Source organism: Nicotiana tabacum, chromosome 16 (genome assembly GCF_000715075.1).
Source record: "Nicotiana tabacum cultivar K326 chromosome 16, ASM71507v2, whole genome shotgun sequence".
Classification (NCBI taxonomy): Eukaryota; Viridiplantae; Streptophyta; class Magnoliopsida; order Solanales; family Solanaceae; genus Nicotiana; species Nicotiana tabacum.
Window position 1 is genome coordinate 13,483,826 of NC_134095.1, and position 17,709 is coordinate 13,501,534.

A 17,709-nucleotide genomic window follows, 5' to 3' on the forward strand; every position below is an offset into this window, starting at 1 on the left:
ACTATAGATCTGATTTGATATATTTGTGATGGTTATTTCAGTTATTTGAAAGGGTATATTAATCTAAAGTGAGTTGTATGACCTCATAATAAAATCGTTTTTGGTACACCACTTGTTCTTATTGCTAATAATATCATGCCTCCGGATCTGACATTTTCAAGTAATGCATGACATAGCAATATCATTTCGATTCCGCGTGGAGGCATCTAAAAAGGATAATCTCGCTATACCAGGATCGATTTTTTATAATATAGTCTTGAAAGCTTATTCTTGTTCAGGATTTAGCTTTGATTGTGCTTCCTCAAACACTTGTATGACCTTCTTAATATTATATTTTTTTTAACTTGAAAAATAATTTTACTCATACGATTAATTTAAAAAATAATTTAATTGAATTCTCTTCCTAAATAATTAATTGAAAGATTTAATTATTTGGTTTTAACATGAAATATAATTTATTTTCTGTTGAATTAGATTCTTAATATTAGTTCATCTCATATTTGAATATTTAACCGTGATTATAATTTTATCCATTATAAATCTTATTCTCAAAGAGAAATGATAGATGACATTCCGCTTTTAGATTTTTATGTTTGCAAAATCATTAGTGGTGTTGCCTATTACTAACATTTTTCTTTCTTTTCGCACGCATTTATATTCCTAAAAATTTTCTTAGTTGTTCTTTAATAATTGGGTATAATTTTCTATATTACACGAAAAATTAATTATAATTTTTTTATTTGAATAAGAAAGCACTTCAAATATAATATAGTAATATATTATCTTGGGGATTTTTTTTCTCAATTTCAATGCTTTATGCAGTCTGTTTAGCATTACTTTTATTTTTTGGTATTGAATATTATAAAGTGGTAATGTATTACCAATATGGAGAATTCTTATGAAATTGATTTTATTAAACCTTCCTACATATTTTTAATAAGAATTCAATAGACAAGATTATATTGATTTTAAAATCTTAAACATTAAAAAATTATATAGAAATTATTGTAGTCCAAAAAAATAAGTTATTACAACTATGTCTTTTCCCTATGAGTTCTTCTATTTAATATTTTAGGGCTATTTTGGTCTATTAATATTATATTTGTACTTTTATAATAATATAGGCTCTCCTATTTCTAAATAAATTTAAATAATATAATACATTTTCAAATTAAATTAGTAATAGGAATTTTTAAGAAGTATATCCTAAAAGTGATAGTATTACAAGACTAATATCTATGTCCGAAAATAATTATAGTAATAGAATTCCTAAAGGTAATCATGTAGGATTACGTGTAGTATTATGTCCTAAAACTAATAGGATTACAAGGGTAATGTCTAGAATTCCGATTATGTTCTTTTATTATATTGTGAGTTATTATGTTTAATATTAAAAGGTTATTTTTGTAATCTAATATTTTATTTATGCCTTTATAATAATATAGATATGGATATAGATATAGATAGATAGATTTTTATTTTTATTTTTACCTTATCAACAATGGTTACTCTCCATCTGCAAGCTTGGGGCCGACATGCTCATGGAAATCCTCCACATTCTTTTCGTTTTATTCAGAGAATCGCTTGTTCAATAAATGCAAAAAAATAAAAAAAATAAAAAAGTAGAATATAATGATTAAATTCACGTGCTTAATGTACAACTTCGTATCAGTACTTATATTATGGTTGTATCAGGTTCTATTATTTAAAAGTTGTAACTAAAAAAATATTATTAAAATATTTTATTATGTGTTTGGTAACCAATGATTGTCAACCTACTTGTTTTCAATTCCATGAATATTAATTAAAATTCATAAGTATGTCCTAAAAGTAATAGGATTACAAAGTTACTATCTAGAATTCCGATTATGTCCTTTTATTGTGAGTTATTATGCTTAATATTTTAAGGCTATTTTGGTAATCTGACATTAAGATTCATGCTTTTATAATAATATAGATATAGATAGATAGATATAGATAAATTACTTATTTTACGGACATTTTCAAATTTAAATAGTCTAATCCCATATTATTAATGCACTATCCTTATTTTATTTTTTATCTCGCAGTAAAATTATACATATATACATAATTTTATGCAAGTATTATTTGAATCGCCAACCAAACAATGCATTAAATAATGCAACGATTATTTTTTCCTAAACAATCAATTAAGAGTATCGAAACATGAACAATGTAGGATGACGATTCAAGAGGTTGGCCACTAGCAATATTAGTTCGACTACTGCGCACCAAGCAAGAAAGAATAGCGACATGTGGGGTTTTGCCGACTTGCCAATTTGAGACTTGGATCGGCCGCATTATCCCCCAAAAGAGGCTGCTGCTTAATTATTACAGACAAATTTTGTTTAAAATTGCTTCTGCTATTTTTCTTGACTGCTACTCCTCATCTGTTTAAAATATAATTCTTTTATATTTGGGTAGTCTTTTTTTTTTTTGGAGAAAAAAGTTTTAACTTCTACAAATTAAGGATTCTTCCTTTTTATTCAGTAGTATCCACGATGTAGCCATATGAGGTTTGAGAATCTTATTTGTGGGAAGAATTTTTAGGACAAGTGTTAGCGTGATACTTGTGTGCGTCTCTTTGTGAGGTTGTCCTCTCGATATTTTGTACTCTATTTTATATAATGAATTGTTCATTTCTGCCCGTAGATGCAGGCCAATTGACCGAACCACGTTAAATATTTGTGTCTCTTTTGATATATTCCTCTTTTATTGTCTGATTTATTGTCGTTCAAGGTTTGTTTTACTAGCTTTCACGTGACACCTAATTATTTCGATCCTAACACGCCATTTTAGTCAACTTTTCAAACACGGTATTGATACACTGATTTTTTTGTGTTAAAATGGCACGGTCTATTTTGGACTGGTCATTCAAAAATAGCCAGGGTTTGTCAAGTCATTGAAAAATAGCCACTATTTTGCTCAGAGACCGGTCCAGCATAATATACTGGAGTTCGGTGCACCCGTGTATGAACTTCCAGCATATTATGCTGGACCGGTATACTTTGCTGGCTATAGTATAATATACTGGAGACTGGAGCACCGATGTTCCAAACTCCAGTATATTAGGCTGGATCGGTATATTATACTGGAACTCCAGTATATTAGACTGGAGTTCTAGTATAATATACTGGAACTTCAGTATATTACGCTGGAGTATTTTTCCGGATTTTGAACAATATTTTCGTTCAAATTTATCTTTACATGAAAAGTGGCTAAATTTCGATTACTTTTGAAACTGTGCCTATTTTTAAATGACCACTTATAAATATGGCTATTTTTGAATTTCTCCTATTTTTGTACTGTTACTAAAAGCTCCACCCTCAAAATAGCTTTTACATTGTATTCTTAACAAGAGAATTTATCCAAACGGACGCAAAAAAACAGCTGGTTCTCCATATTCCACAAAAAGAGAATAGAGGTAATTGATGAAGATTAAAAAGTACTCCTAATTGAACTTAGATTAATCTTTGTGACACTTAATTGGCTCAAATATAGCAAAATAAAAAAAAATATTTATATAACCGACCTCAACTTATTTGGGATAAACAAATTAACTCGATGTAGATGATCTTTTTGATCGAGTGATTTATAAATACTGTTTTTTCCTCCTCATGGTGACATCAACACAATGTAAAGTATACAGTTGGGAGAAATTAAGCAGACAAACATTGTTAATGTAAAGAATTGAAATAAAATTTGTCGCATTATAGGTATAGAAAGAGACTTCACAAGGAGTCCCATCAAACGTGATTGACGTTTTGTCATTTCTATAAGCAAAGGAGCTAAAAGTTTTAGAGCTTGAAACTTTTATACTCATTAGCCTTAAGCAGATAATCCAATAGAAATATAGCAAGTAATTACTCATTACGTTAACATCAAAATATACAAACTCTACTGGTAATCCTCAAATAAAAGCCAGTCCCACTAATAACCTGATATATATATAATGAGAAACATTTTGACTTGACAGAAAATTTTAGTGGACCACGAGAACTTAAAGCATCTAGTAAGTATTATTTTGACCACACATAAGAGTGCAGAAATGCCAAATAGTAGTCAAGTGATTAAAACCTGTAATGGGGTTGAAATATTAGCAATGAGTGCAAAAGGACAATATTTCCTAGTGTCTAACATACAAGAATAGAGGGTTCGACAAATCTTTCATATTCAGTCAAGGTAAATATATGTATATTTCCTAGTGTTTAACCACCCCCATTAGCCATATTTTTGGTTTGGTCGATGAAATAAATGAACTATATGTGGAAAAAAAAGATGATTTTAAAGTATATGTGGAAAAAAAAGATGATTTTAAAGTCTAAGAAATATATTTCACTACATATCACCCTACACAAATTCATCGATTTTCCGTTTCAGATTTAGAAGTTTAAGAAAGAAAGCATAGGAGTACAACACTAGACGTCAAAAGGTGAAGTACATTATAATCAGACAAAAAAGGTCCATGAGATTATTTCAAAGTATCAAAGCTGAATCAAGAATAATCTCTCCAAATTAGTACACAAGTTGATAGATTTAATACCTTAAATAAAAAGGAGTCATAGAAACAAAAAACAACGGCTGAACCAGCCCTTAGGCCCATTTATGATAATGGGCCTAATTTGGGGTAAATAGTGATAAAAATAGCACGGTATAGCCAATTTTCGAACTGGTCATTCAAAAATAGCCAGCATTTATGAAGTCAATGAAAAATAGCCACTATTTTGCTGCAACAGAGACCGGTACAGCATAATATACAAGAGTTCGGTGCACCTGTGTATGAACTCCAGTATAATATACTTGAGACTGGAGCACTGGTGCTCCAAACTCCAGTATATTATACTGGACAATTATACTTGCTGGAACTCGAGTATATTATGCTGGAGTTCTAGTGTACTTATGCTGGAACTCCATCATATTATGTTGGAGTTCCAGTATACTTATCCTGGAACTTCAGTATAATATACTGGCGTATTTTCCAGATTTTGAACAGTGTTTTCGCTCAGATTTATCTATACATGAAAAGTGGCTAAATTTCGATTACTTTTGAAATTGAGTTATTTTTTGAATGACCAATTGTAAATCTGGCTATTTTTGAATTTCTCCCGAAAACATTTCAACAGGGAGAAATTCAAAAATAGTCAGATTTACAAGTGGTCATTCAAAAATAGCCACAATTTCAAAAGTAATCGAAATTTAGCCATTTTTCATGTAAAGATAAATCTTAGCGAAAATACTGTTCAAAATCCGAAAAAATACTCTAGTATAATATACTGGAGTTCCAGTATTATAATATACCAGTTCAGTCTCCAGTATATTATACTGGAACTTTTTGCGTGTTGGGGTTCCAGCTTAATATGCTGGAAGTTCATACAAATGTGCACCGATCTCCAGTATATTATGCTGGAACATTCCGTGTTGCAGCAAAATAGTAGCTATTTTTTAATGATTTTGCAAATGCTGACTATTTTTGAATGACCAATCCGAAAACTAGCTAGCCATGCTATTTTTACATTTCAATGCAAAAAATGATATTGAGAAATTGATACCGAAACCAGAAGACAATGGTATTCTTTTATGCGTGAAATTCTATTTCAAGTTTTTTATCCATATTTTCTTATTTGACAAATTTGTGGATTTAGATTACATTAAAAGTCAATGTATAGTTGATTACCCAAGCGGCAAGTTGCTTTCGCCAATCCGTCGGAATTTTCTTCATCTAAAGATGAGTAATAAAATATAATGATGAGGGAAGCAAAAAGATTCCATCTTCTTTAGTGTGTTTGGAACGAAGGAAAATGTTTTCCGTGCAAAATGTTTTTTTGGAAAATGAGTGGTTTTATCACTTATTTTTTCTTGTTTGGCTTGTTAGTGAAAACTTTTTTTCGGAAAATATTTTCTACTCTCCTCACCCCTTCCCCCAAGTCCCTATGTTTCCTGTGCTCCCTCCCCCTCTCCCCCCCCCCAAATACCCTACATTTTCATGACTTTGTTTTCTTTCAAAATTTAATTATTCTTCTAAAAATTCACACAAACCCAAATGAACTAATGTGTTGCTTTATTTATTTACGCAAAAAAACGTTGAAGTTTGTGCTCCATAACTAAAAAAAATATTCTTTCTTTTGGTTGAAAAAGAAAGTATTATTCCTACAATTTAAAATACTCTTTCATTCAAACTTCTGATTTTCGGAACTACTAATTTAAAATTCAGGATATAAGATTCGAACTTCTAGACACAATTTTCGTACTTTCGAACACGATGTACTGAAGTTTGAATTTTGAGGTTTAAACTCTAGGACGCCGTATCCTGAAATTTGAGCGAAATTAGCTAATTTTTAAATAAATTGTATACTTTGAGTTTATTTTAAACACCATACTTAAAAGTAGCTACCTGGAGTCATTTTCACATGAAAGTATTAAATAGTAGAGAAATTAGGCTGGGCCTTTATGGGCTTAGGCATGGATACGAGAACAGTTGGGTCTCTACTGTATCACTAGTTCTCTTGGGCCATTTTTTAAATACCGTCAATTTTAAGGACATTGGACTAAGACCAGCTTTCTCACGGGCCATTTCCGTCCATCATCCTGAAAATTTCGGTTGCTGCAAAACATAAAAGCGTTTTAGTGTCAACTAAAAGATTGGTACGATCAGATATCTCAAACATTTATAAAGGAAGAACAAAACTCTCATTAGAATGGTATTACTAATTAATATCTCTTGTCCCGTATTACGAATTGGAAGCAGAAAAACCTTTAACTGGAGATAGGAATAGGCCCCATGACTACTTGTCTTTTTCATTAAACTCATATGGAATACTTTTTTCCCTTTGATAAGGGATCAATTCCTTAATTTGGCGATTTCATGCATTACTAAAAGTTGGTTAATCTGGCATATATAAACCCAAGCTTTAGGGTGAGCCCTTGCTGACACATAGTTGAAGTGTAGGTGACAAATATTTAGGCCTCATCATTATTTATTCTTCTACTGTAATATCTTGATTAATCACAAAATAAAAACTCAAAAGGGTGTAACTTAGTAGTCAATAAAGTAGCAGAAAATCACGAAGTTTTATGCTTAGGGGCAGAACTCGCATACGCCTTACGGGTTCAGCCGAACCCAATAGCTTTGGTCCATAGCCTGTATTTGTCTCATAAAATTTATTAAATATGTATAAATTATTAATTTGGAACCTAGTAACTTAAAGGGATCATAATATCGAATCCATAAATTTTAAATCCTAACTCTGTCTCTATTTATATTAAAATAATCCTCGAGGAACAAAATTACTAGACTATTCCTTCTCGTTTGTGTTTCAAGTTATTGCAGGTACACGATGAAATTAATTACTATGCACACAGGTTGATTCGAACATCACGATAATTACACAGAAAGCTTGACGACTAAGTACGAGATTAAGCTTGCTCCTATTAGTGTACCTTAAAACCACAATAATTTGGAAGGGGATATCTTTGTCCCAAAGCAGGAAACAAAATGAAGGGACAAAGGCTCCCTCTTTCATGCTTTTGTTTACTTCTGTTTTCCTATGGAATGTTTTTACCATCTACTCGTTTTTTGTGCCACTCTTTCTTGTCTGTCCTTTTTACTTTCACTTTCTTTAGCTATGGTCTTTTGCCGTGCTTAGATTACATGCTTTACTAATTCCTATAAGAGAGATGCTAAACGACCACACCAGAACCCAACTTTGGTCACACCAGTAAAAAGACATGAATGATCCTCTAACTAATTAACCTATATTTATCCCTCCAAAACACAAAATTAAATTTCAAGTCTTGAAATATACGAAAATTAAATGTTAGGAGATAAAAAATCTTATGTATTATATTTGTATTTATGTGTATTTTATGTTTATACAAATTATACGATTTAGTGTGTATACAAATTATTATATTTTCTTCCTTTCTTAAAAATACATACGGTATACGATTTATTATACTTCCTTCATATCAAACCAAGTCAAGTGGACACTTTACCCTATCTAAAAAATGGATTCAAACCAAGAAAATTCGGTGGTGCAAGAAAATATGAATTCATATCTACTTATTATTTATATTTCATAATTAAATTGCTAATTATATCTCAAAAATATAACGATTGGTGTCAATTGACTAGTGGAACCATAATAAACGTAATTATATGGTCGTTATCAATATACGCATGGCCTTAATGAATCAAATTATATGTTGGCTACTATACACATATATATAGACGTTCAATGTAACTATATATAAAGCGCAACAATGTAATTAACTAGCATCAATATCTATTTATTATTTATATTTCATAATTAAATTGCTAATTATATCCTAAAATATAGCGATTGGTGTCAATTGACTAGTGGAACCGTAGTAAACGTAATTTATGGTCGCTATCAATATCTATTTATTATATATATATATATAAAGACGTTCAATGTAACTATTTATAAAGCACAACAATGTAATTAACTAGTATCAATATCTACTTATTATTTATATTTCATAATTAAATTGCTAATTATATCTCAAAATATAACGATTGGTGACAATTGACTAGTGGAACCGTAGTAAACGTAATTTATGGTCGCTATCAATATCTACCTATTATATATACTAGTTTAGTGATGACTATAGTTGCATAGTTATTTAAAATATAATATAATAGTTAGTTGAGTCATATACTTTAATATCAAACATATTAAATTCTTATGTTTAAAATAAAACTTTATAGTCACAAAAGAGATGAAACATGATATAGTATGAGAACGAAATGAAATTAAGACATTCAATATAACTATAAAGAGCAAAAAAAATGAAAGTAACTTTAAAGCAATTGAATTATATAGTTGCTACGAATAATTAGTGGCCGATAAGGATGTTCATTTAGCTTATTTATAAGGTTGCACCTTAAGTTCTTCTTCTATATTTTTTATGGACTTGTTCATTCGGCTTATTTATAAGGATGTTGTTACAGAGAGGTCTGACTGTACTACTTGTATAATTTAATTCTCTAATAGAGGAGATTCAATTGACCCGTTCAACACAGTTGGTTCCGACATTGCTTATTGTTAACTTATAAGAGTCAAATATTTAAAACTATTTTAAGCACTAAATATAATTTTATTATTAAAATTTATGTGTTTGGATAAAATGACATAACTGATGATGAATAATTGGTGTGCTTTGTTAAAAAATACTGATAAATATTTTTTTGTTAAAATGTTTGAAACGTCGTTAAATTAAATTAGTTTAAATAATTCATATTTGACGACAGTTTTTTAACCAACAGCCTAGTATAAGATCATTTTAAAAAATTGAAAAAACAAAACAACAACCTAGTATTGTTTGTCATTTGTAATAAACAACAAAAATTTAATTTAATTATTTATGTATATAATTAACTTTTAATCATGACTTGTTGCTTATTATTAAATATTTTAATCTTGTGATATTTTGTGGTAATATAATAAATTTTAAGTGTAAACAGATTGAATACATTTTCATGATTTTTTTTATTATTGATAAAATACTAGATTTTTTCAATAACTTTGTTTAGGTTATATTCTTTTTTCAAAGTTGTGCGAAAAGTATATGCGGCAAAGTTCCCTCCTTGTTTTTTTCAATTCCCCAAATCCCTCTTTTAATTTACTTCTGTCGCATCTGTAATCCTAACTCTCATCCCCTTCTTCTAGGCCATTTCTTCGCCCATCTCTCTATGTGATCTTCAACTCTCATCTAGCCCTTGCTCCAGTAAGATCTGCCACATTAACACCATAATATATCATTTCAATTTCTCTCTTTCTCACAAGCACATACACACTATTTACAATGTTTGATTTTCTTCAAAAAAAAGTTTTTTATTTAATAATTTTAGAAGACTAAATCTGCAACGTTGTGCATTTATTTCTCATGCTTCTTTTGTTTCATTACAGATCCAGGGCATGTCATATTATTTCTCATGCAGAATTTCCTTTCCTTGCATTTGTTGGGAATTTATAAATTTGGTTTTCTCCTGAAGGTATGCTGCATTTATGTATTAGGGTTCTTATTTATTGTAATTTTATTGTTAAGGTATAAAGAAATTTTGTTTGGTTTTCTTACTTTTGGAGTGGTTAAATACTTAAAATTTTATATCTTTACTCTTAATTCTTGTGATTATTTGTAGCCAAAGAAGAATTGATAATAAATACTCCATTGCTTAAACTCGAGTAAATATCTTTACTTATATCCCATTTGCTTCACTATTAATGTTTGAAAGTTTAATTTATTATTACTTGATTTTCTTTTCACAGGTATATGAAGGTGGAAATTTCTTCAGGATTGAATATTAGACAAGTGGTTACATTAGCAATTTGAGGAAGCAACAAATTTTTATATATTTTTTAATTTGACAATATTCTTGTATTTCCATTAGACTTTAATGTTGGATATATTTTACTTTATTTGTGTTTTAACTTATGAAGTTTGTAACGAAATATTATCTCAATATAGTATTAGTTCTTTTTAATTTTATGTTCATGGATGGAGATTTTTGTTTTTACCTTGCATGTTATATCCTGTTACTTCCAATTTATATAATAATAATTTCTAGAATTAAAGAAAAATTAGGTAACTAATGACAAAATAAAGTTTTTCAAGGATTATCTTATTGACGATGGATTAACTTTGAACTTTGTGACTATTATATTTATCACTAATTATGACATTTTATGATAATTTTTTTTGTCCGTAAAATAATATATTTAGTGATCAGATGATAGTTTTAACTACAAAATTGTAAACCATTTTTATAAAAGTAAATTGTCACAAATTTATATATTTAGGGACGAAATATTATTTGTATCTAAAAGGCGATCTTTAGTGACAAAATTACATTTATTCAACTATGAAATATACGTAACTTTAGAGACAATTGATATCGTTACTAATTAAACTAAATAATTAGTGACAAAGGTCGTTTGTCGGCATTAATAACCTTTTTAGTGACGAAAACAAACAACCAGCTATAAATTTTTTATATTTTTTTTTACGAATAAGGGGTTGGAAAAAAAACATCGTTGTTAATATAACGATATTTAGCGACAAAACACGAAGTTGTCTTTGTATACCCTCTTTTAAGGACGAGCAATTGACGAATTAATTTTCGTCACAAAATTTTTTTGTGACGAAATATAAGCTTTAAGTGACAAAATAATTCGTCACAGATAATCAAATTTGTTGTAGTGATTAAGTAGGGTATCATGTGTTTAAATAGTAGGGCTTTGAAGACCTACTAAAAAATATAAGAAATACACACTCAATACTAAACATATACGAAATGCACAATTAAATACATGTATATAGATGAGTTATTTCGAATTATATGAGTGTATACTACAAAAAAAAGGATGGAAATACGTAAAAAAAAAAAAAAGCTTTATAGAAAATAGGGTTTGAACCCTTGAGATCTTCCATGTATTGGGAAGACAAATATTTAATAGTGGGAGAGAAATATTCAAAAGGTTATTGAAAGGGCATTTTGGGTATAAAAATACGCCCGAAACCCTAATTAGGGCTGTGACGACCCAACCGGTCGTCTTAAGAATTAACGCCCTGATCCCCTATTAACTACTTTTCCCGTATTTATTTCTGCTATTTTGGTTTGCCGGAACGTTTGGTTTTGAGTTTCGGAGAGTTTTGGGACACTTAGTCCCTAAATGAGAGCTTAACATGTTGGGAAGTTGACCGTAGTCGGAGCAGTGTGAAGACGGCCTCGGAATAGAAAATTGATGGTTCCGTTAGCTCCGTTAGGTGATTTCGGAGTAGGAGCGTGATCGGAAGGTGTTTTGGAGGTCCGTAGCTAATTTAGGCTTGAAATGCCGAAAGTCGAATTTTCGAAGTTTCCGGTCCGATAGTGAAATTTTATTCCGAGGGTCGGAATGAAATTCTGGAAGTTGCAATAGTTCCGTCATGTCATTTGGGGATGTGTGCGCAAAATTTTAGGTCATTCGGACATGGTTTCGTTAGGTTTTTGATCGAAAACGTATTTTGAGGAAATTTGGAGTTCTTAGGCTTAAATTCTTGATTAATCTGAGGTTTCGATGTTGTTTTAGGTGTTTTAAGGATTGGTACAAGTTTGAATAAGGTATTAGGTGACGTTGGTGTTTTTGGTTGAGGTCTCATGGGCCTCAGGATGATTTTAGATGATTGACGGAAAGATTTTGAAGTCAGAGATTTCAGAAAATTTGCTAGTGTCTGTCATAACCGCACCTGCGGTTTGGGTTCCGCAGGTGCGGAGCCGCGAAAGCGGATTTTCGATTCTCCTTCAGGTTTCGCAGATGCGGAAGCACCGCAGATGCGGTTAGAAGTATCGCAGATGCGGCTCCTTGGCTGTTTATTTAAAGTCGCAGATGCGACATGTGGTCCCCAGAAGCGGGACCGCAGATGCGGTCCCAGAGCCGCAAATACGGAATTCGCTGGGAAGAACATATAAATAGTTGCCTTTGCGAAAATTGGCTATTCTTCCACCATTTTCATCCGGGTTTGGAGCTTTTGTGAGGGATTCTTGAGGAAAGCAAAGGGAAAACGATTGGAGGTAATGTCCTTGACTTTATAACTCGTTTTTATGTGATTAAAAACCTAAGTAATGGTGAGAAATTTGGAAAAACAGGTAATTAGGGCTTGAGCTTAAGAGACCTTTAATTGAGGATTTGAGGGGTCATTTGGACTCCGATTTCAGTGTTCTTGTTATGTATAGACTCGAGAGAGTACGAGGGTTCTGAAAATATAAATTTCACCCGATTCCGAGACGTTGGCCTGAGGGGAGTTTTGGTCATTGTTTTCGCGTATTAGCTTAGAATTTAATTGTAGAATCGATTACTTGAAGTGTTATTTACAATATGCGATTGAATTGAATAGATTTGGGCCATTTGGAGTCGGATACTCGTGGCAAAAGTGTGGTTTCAAGTTGATTTTGAGCCGGTTCGAGGTAAGTGGCTTGTCTAACCTTGTGTGGGGGACCTCCACCTTAGGATTGATATGTTTGGTAATTGAATTTCCTTGTGCGTGAGGTGGCGGGCGCGTACTTGTGCAAATTGTTGGAAATCCAGTTTTCTTAAAGTATTTATTAGCATGATTCCTTTCTTGCTTTATTATACTTGCAAAATTTAGCATGTTGTTAGTTAGAAAACATGTTTAGTTGACTTGAATTGCCTATTTGCTTAAATTGCCTTGATTGCACTACCTGAAGCATGTTAGGCGAGAATTACTCGTTTCCTTGATATGAAATTTCATTTATGAATATCTTCTTGTTGTTGCTGTGTATTTACATTGGGACTATGGATGTGGGATTCCGGTAGCTCCCCCCTTGTCTGTTTACTTTGGGACTACGGGTTAGATTCCCGGTAGATCCTCGTGCATATTTACTTTGGGACTAAGGGTTGTGTTCCCGGTAGCTCCCCCTGCACAGTTATATGGAACTACGGGAATGCACCTGGTAGATTCTCCCAGTACTGGGTATTTACATTTGGGACTACGGAACGGGATTCCGGTAGATCCCCGCGCACTATGAGCTGGACTACAGGACGGGATCCCGGGAGATCCACTGGATATGTATATATATATATATAGGACTACGGGATGATATCCTGGGAGATCCACTGGACATGTAAAGATGGGACTACAGGACGATATCCTGGAAGGTGCCCTCGGTTGTTATCTTTGTGTTGAGCTGTATTTCTTTCTGTGGCTTGTGTTGTCTCTATTCTAGTTGTTGTTGTTCTGTCAATTCTATGTTATTTCTTACTATTGCACTTATCTATACTGTTTTATTCCACACAGTTAACCCTTATATTGTATTTAATCTCAGTAGGGCCTTGACCTTCCTCGTCACTACTCAACTGAGGTTAGGCTTGGCACTTACTGAGTACTGCTGTGGTGTTTTCATGCCCCTTCTGCGCATATTTTTCATGTGCAGATCCAGGTACCGCTGATCAGGCCTACTATCGTTGAGGGAGGCGACTTCTTAGAGACTCCGAGGTACATCTGCCGCATCTGCAGACCAAGAAGTCCCTTTCTATTCCTGCCTTTAGTATTTAACCCTTCTGTACTTTTCTGTTCTTTATTAGAAATTCCGGAGTTAGAGCCATGTAGTATTTCTTTTCTTAGCTTGTGATTCATGGGTTTCCGGGTCTTGGATTTATGTTTGGTGTTGAGATTTAAACATGGTGTATGCCGAGTGGCACATTTACACGCTGTTATTGCCTTATTTCTGTTTTTAAATTATTTTACTTTCGCAAGTTTGGTTATTTTCCGCAAAGTTAGGCTTACCTAGTCGTAGAGACTAGGTGCCATCACGATAGTTCACGGAGGGAGAACCAGGGTCGTGACAAGTTGGTATCAGAGCTCTAGGTTCATAGGAGTCATGGATCACAAGCCGGTTTATTAGAGTCTCGCTGATTGGTACGGAGGCGTCTGTACTTATCTAAGAGAGGCTATGTAACTCTTAGGAAAAATTCCACTTCATTTTATTTCCTTGTCATGCGATATTTTGACATCACCATTCTAAACTTCTATCTTCTATTCTCTCACAGATGGTGAGGACACGTGCTACCCGAGATGATCAGGCACCCGCACCCCCTACTGCAGCCGTCAGAGGCTGGGGTCGGGGTAGAGGTCGAGGACGCGCATGTGGTGCAGCCAGAGCACCTGCACGAGTTGCCGCCGAGGTACTACCAACGGATCCAGCCGGAGTCCAGTCACCTGACACGCCTACTGCTACTACCACTCCAACTCTCCCGGAGACTCTGGCATAGTTCATGAGTATGTACACCACCTTAGCTCAGGCATGGCTGTTTCCCCTTGCTGCAACCACATCCCAGGCCGGAGGAGGAGCACAGACTCCCGCCGCCCGCACTCCTGAGCAGCGATTTCATGTTAAGCAGGTCCTAGAGATCATTCCAGCACCACCTGCAGTGCCAGTTCAGCCCGAGGACGGGGCAGCTGCTTCAGAGGATGAGCAACAGAGACTTGAGAGGTTCAAGAAGTATGATCCTCCGGTATTCAGTGGACTAGCATCAGATGATGCCCTGGGATTTCTGGAGAAGTGTCACTGTATCCTTTGCACTATGGGTATGTTAGGATCGAGCGGGGTTTCCTTCATTGCTTTCCAGCTTCGGGAGCTGCCTATGAGTGGCGGCGCACCTATGAGTTAGACAGTCTAGACGAGGCTGCTTCACTTACTTGGATTTAGTTCTCAGAGCTGTTCCTGAGAGAGTTTGTTCCTCAGAGCCTCAGGGACGCGCGGCTCACATAGTTTGAGCATTTGCGCCATGGTGCTATGACTGTTTCAGAGTATGTTATCCGTTACACTAGATTGGATAGGCATGCACCAGCCTTGGTTTCCACTGTTCGCGAGAGGGTTCGCCGGTTTATTGAGGGGCTCATTCCTAGCATCAGGTCTAGCATGGCTCGTGAGTTGGAGATGGACATCTCTTATCAGCAGGTGGTGAGCATTTCGAGGAGGATTGAGGGTATGCATGCTAGGGAGAGAGAGGAGAGAGGCCAAGAGGTCTCGAGAGTTGGGCCATTATTCTGGTGCCCGTACTCCAGCTACAGGTCGTCATGGTAGGGGTTATATGAGTCACCCTATTCATTCAGCTCTTCGAGCAGCCAGTAGTGCTCCAGCTCCTCCTAGATCTCAGGAGCCTTATTATGCACCGTTGGTATCTAGCGCGTCTCCTGCGCGGGGTGCTTTCAGAGGTCAGTCCAGCAGGCCTGGCCCTAGCCAGTCACAACCACCACGTCCTCCCAAAGCTTTATTTGAGTGTGGTGACACACACCATATGGTTAGGGATTGCCCCAAACTTGGGAGGGGCGCACCTTCACAGACTTCTCAGCCACAGCGTGCCCCACAGAGTTCTCAGGCTATGATCACAGCTCCAGTTGCTACCCCACCTATTCAGCCAGGTAGAGGTGGAGGTCGGGGAGGTAGAGGTTGCCCTAGAGGGGGAGGCCAGGCCAGATACTATGCCCTTCCTGCCCGTACCGAGGCTGTTGCCTCCGATTCTGTCATCACAGGTATTATACTGGTTTGCTCCGCATTTGGGTGTACCTCAGGATTCTTTGAGTTCCCCTGTTTATGTTTCTACTCCTGTGGGAGATTCTCTCATTGTAGACCGCGTTTATCGGTCGTGTTTGGTTTCTCTTAGTGGTTTTGATACCAGAGCCGATCTATTGTTACTCAGTATGGTCGACTTTGATATTATCTTGGGCATGGAATGGTTGTCGCCCCATTATGCTATTCTTGATTGTCACGTCAAAACCGTGACGCTGGCTATGCCAGGTGTACCACGTATTGAGTGGAGAGGTACCTTAGATTACACCCCCAGTAGAGTCATTTATTTTCTTAAAGCTCTTCGTATGGTTGAGAAGGGGTGTGACGCATATTTAGCTTATGTAAGGGATGTCCGTATTGATACCCCTTCAGTTGATTCAGTTCCAGTAGTACAGGATTTTCCTGATGTGTTTCCAGCTGACCTTTCAAGCATGCCGCTTGATAGAGATATTGATTTTGGCATTGATCTATTGCCGAGCAGTTAGCCCATTTCTATTCCTCCGTATCGTATGGCTCCTCCTGAGTTGAATGAGTTGAATGATCAGTTACAGGAATTGCTTGATAAGGGTTTTATTCGTCATAGTGTATCACTTTGGGGTGTTCCTATTTTGTTTGTGAAGAAGAATGATGGTTCTATGCGTATGTGTATTGATTATCGCCAGTTGAACAAGGTTACAGTGAAGAATCGTTATCCTTTGCCTAGTATTGATGATCTGTTTGACCAGCTTCAGGGCGTACGGGTGTTTTATAAGATTGATTTGCGCTTAGGTTACCATCAGTTGAAGATTCGGGAGCCAGATATCCCGAAGACTGCTTTCAGGACTCGGTATGGTCATTACGAGTTCCTTGTTATGTCATTTGGGCTGACCAATGCCCCAACAACTTTTATCCATTTGATGCATAGTGTGTTCCGGCCCTATCTTGACTCGTTCATCATTGTTTTTATTGTTGATATTCTGGTGTATTTCCGGAGTTGGGAAGATCATGAGCAACACCTGAGGACCGTGCTTCAAACTCTGAGAGAGAAGAAGTTATATGCAAAGTTCTCGAAATGTGAGTTTTGGTTGGATTCAGTGGCATTCTTAGGCCACGTGGTATCGAGTGAGGGTATTCAGGTGGATTCGAAGAAGATAGAGGTCGTGCAGAGTTGGCCCAGACCATTCTCAGCTACCAAAATCCGTAGTTTCCTTGGTTTGGCTGGCTACTACCATCGTTTTGTGGAGGGGTTTTCATCGATTGCAGCCCCCATGACCAGATTGACCAAGAAGGGTGCTCCATTTCAGTGGATGGAGGAGTGTGAGACGAGGTTTCAGAAGCTCAAGACAGCATTGACTACAACCCCAATTTTGATACTGCCTACAAGTTCAAGGTCTTATACGGTCTATTGTGACGCCTCGAGGGTTGGCCTCAGAGCGGTGTTGATGTAGGACGGTAGGGTGATTGTCTACGCATCCAGATAGTTAAAGATACATGAGAAGAACTACCATGTTCACGACCTTGAGTTAGCTGCCATTGTTCACGCCCTAAAGATTTGGTGCCATTACTTATACGGTGTGCCTTGTGAGATTTATCCTGACCATCGGAGCTTGCAACATTTG

The 17,709-nt window shown here is 35.1% G+C and overlaps 1 long non-coding RNA gene across 1 annotated transcript; it reads left to right on the forward strand.

The window, feature by feature from the left end:
• The first annotated feature begins 9,645 nt into the window (after positions 1-9,645).
• LOC107777217 (uncharacterized) lies at positions 9,646-10,446 on the forward strand. Its single transcript, XR_001646145.2, has 3 exons — positions 9,646-9,768; positions 9,951-10,036; positions 10,311-10,446. It is a non-coding gene; the product is annotated as an uncharacterized LOC107777217 (long non-coding RNA).
• The last annotated feature ends 7,263 nt before the right edge of the window (positions 10,447-17,709 follow it).